The sequence below is a fragment of the Schistocerca serialis genome, unplaced genomic scaffold (genome assembly GCF_023864345.2).
Source record: "Schistocerca serialis cubense isolate TAMUIC-IGC-003099 unplaced genomic scaffold, iqSchSeri2.2 HiC_scaffold_1162, whole genome shotgun sequence".
Classification (NCBI taxonomy): domain Eukaryota; kingdom Metazoa; phylum Arthropoda; class Insecta; order Orthoptera; family Acrididae; genus Schistocerca; species Schistocerca serialis.
Genome location: NW_026047362.1, coordinates 552,501 through 555,000, shown reverse-complemented (window position 1 = coordinate 555,000; position 2,500 = coordinate 552,501). Strand labels below are relative to the sequence as shown.

Genomic DNA, 2,500 nt, shown 5'->3' with positions numbered 1-2,500 from the left:
CTGCTGCCTTCCTTGGATGTGGTAGCCGTTTCTCAGGCTCCCTCTCCGGAATCGAACCCTGATTCCCCGTTACCCGTTACAACCATGGTAGGCGCAGAACCTACCATCGACAGTTGATAAGGCAGACATTTGAAAGATGCGTCGCCGGTACGAGGACCGTGCGATCAGCCCAAAGTTATTCAGAGTCACCAAGGCAAACGGACCGGACGAGCCGACCGATTGGCTTTGATCTAATAAAAGCGTCCCTTCCATCTCTGGTCGGGACTCTGTTTGCATGTATTAGCTCTAGAATTACCACAGTTATCCAAGTAACGTGGGTACGATCTAAGGAACCATAACTGATTTAATGAGCCATTCGCGGTTTCACCTTAATGCGGCTTGTACTGAGACATGCATGGCTTAATCTTTGAGACAAGCATATGACTACTGGCAGGATCAACCAGGGAGCTGCGTCAACTAGAGCTGAGCAGCCGGCCGCCCGGGAGTGTGTCCCGGGAGCCCGCGCGAACACGCAAGCGTCCGCTCAATTATTCTGCAAACAGGAGGAGGCTGAGCTCCCCTGCACAATACACCTCGAAACCCTCTCAGGTCCCGGCGGCGCGCAGCGCCGTCCTAAGTACTTGGTCGGGTTCGAGAGAGGCGCAATCGCCCGGAGTTTGGCGAGTAGACGCTTTAGGTGCGACCACCCGTGCTCCCAACTGAGCTTGCCGCTGCCGACAGAGGCCCGGGAGCGTGCTGTCGTGGCATTGCCGGCGGGAGACAACACGCGCCACCTACGGTGGCCGGCAGCTCCAACGCCAGCGCCACAGAAGGACAGAAGCCCCACTTGGGTGCCGAAGCGAACTCTCCCAGCACAGCGCACGCGCCAACACGTCCGCACAGCTGCGATACAATCCACCTGCGAGAACCGCAGAGGCGACCGAGCAGCAGACGGCGTCGCGGCGCCGAGCGCCGGGCGGCGGCGCATCCTCAGCGCACACAGTCCTCAATCGGACCAGCACACTGCAGATGTCCACCGCGCTTCGCACCGGGCCCGCGAGGACCTACTTTGGCCGCACGGCGCCGCGTGCAGGGTGCGCCGGCGCGCAGCTGCGCCGCCTGCCGCCTCCGTCGGCCGGCGCGCCTGCCACTGGCCGCCCCCACCAGCCGGCTGTAGCGCGTGCGCCCACGCACCGCGCGGCCAGCACGCCGGGAGGCCCCCCCTCACCGGCCGGGGACGGTCCCACCCAGCCACCGCCGCGTATCGCTTCACACCCACATGCCATTCACGTTCGTGGGCATGGTGGGTATCGCTGAAACAACCGGTTGGTAGCTCAACCGATCGTCGCCATCACTGATTCACCTCTAGCGAGAACAACCGCACCACAACGGTTTACCAGTTCTTCATTTGCGTAACGTCACCAGCAAACGTAGACGTCCATCGCCATTTGCAAATTCAACGATTGTTGCATGCCTGTGTCAGGTGTCACGACACACTATGTCTGCCCACATACACGCAACAACATGTGCACGCTTCGCGAACACGTGGAAGGTGGCCCCCGTACGTATGCGATGTCCATTGCGCGAACGACTGTCAACCGGCCTCTGTCGCATGTCGCAGATGTGGAACGCAGTGCACCATGCTATCACGGTGTGTGAGAAGAGACGACTACGTCTGACAACACGCGCCACTACATCAACAGACGGCTCATGGTGATCGCCATCCACGGCATACCATACTGCAATCCAGCTCTTATAGGGAGACGACACGTAGCTGAGTGCACAATATTTGGACCGTATGGTTCGCCGTTGTTGGCGCAGTCGTGGTACGGTCACACATGTACCACGATGTATCATTCAGTACATGAGGACCAATGTGCAGTACAGTGTGTGATTTGGACGTACAACATCAGCGGACAGTTGACACAAGCCGTACCACAACGTAGGCTGTGCTTCGCCATGCGAATGCCAATGAACAACTGCGAAGGGCATTGAGCATGTACGTCCTGCTGCCGTCCGCATTACAGTGTATAGCTGCAAGGTGTTTAACATGAAGCGATACTCTGGGGACCGGGCAGTGCGAGTAGCAAACTATATTGCGGGGGTTGCAGTTAGGCAACACTACACTAATTTAACGCGTCGTATGACAATTACAGAGCAGGTTAAGGCCCAACGTGTGTTGGGTTAAGGCGCAACGTGGGTTGGGTTAAGGCGCAACGTGGGTTAGGTTAAGGCGCAACGTGGGTTGGGTTAAGGCGCAACGTGGGTTAGGTTAAGGCGCAACGTGGGTTAGGTTAAGGCGCAATATAGGTTAGGTTAAGGCGCAATATAGGTTAGGTTAAGGCGCAATATAGGTTAGGTTAAGGCGCAATATAGGTTAGGTTAAGGCGCAATATAGGTTAGGTTAAGGCGCAATATAGGTTAGGTTAAGGCGCAATATAGGTTAGGTTAAGGCGCAATATAGGTTAGGTTAAGGTACAATATGGGTTAGGTTAAGGCGCAATATAGGTTAGGTTAAGGT

The 2,500-nt window shown here is 56.6% G+C and overlaps 1 non-coding gene across 1 annotated transcript in view; it reads right to left on the bottom strand.

Moving 5' to 3' along the window:
- The window catches only part of LOC126433225 (small subunit ribosomal RNA), a 1,910-nt gene extending 1,464 nt beyond the window's left edge, over positions 1-446 (bottom strand). Inside the window, exon 1 of the ribosomal RNA XR_007578337.1 lies at positions 1-446. This exon is cut by the window's left edge and continues 1,464 nt beyond it. This is a non-coding gene — a ribosomal RNA (small subunit ribosomal RNA).
- Between the last annotated feature and the right edge of the window lie 2,054 nt (positions 447-2,500).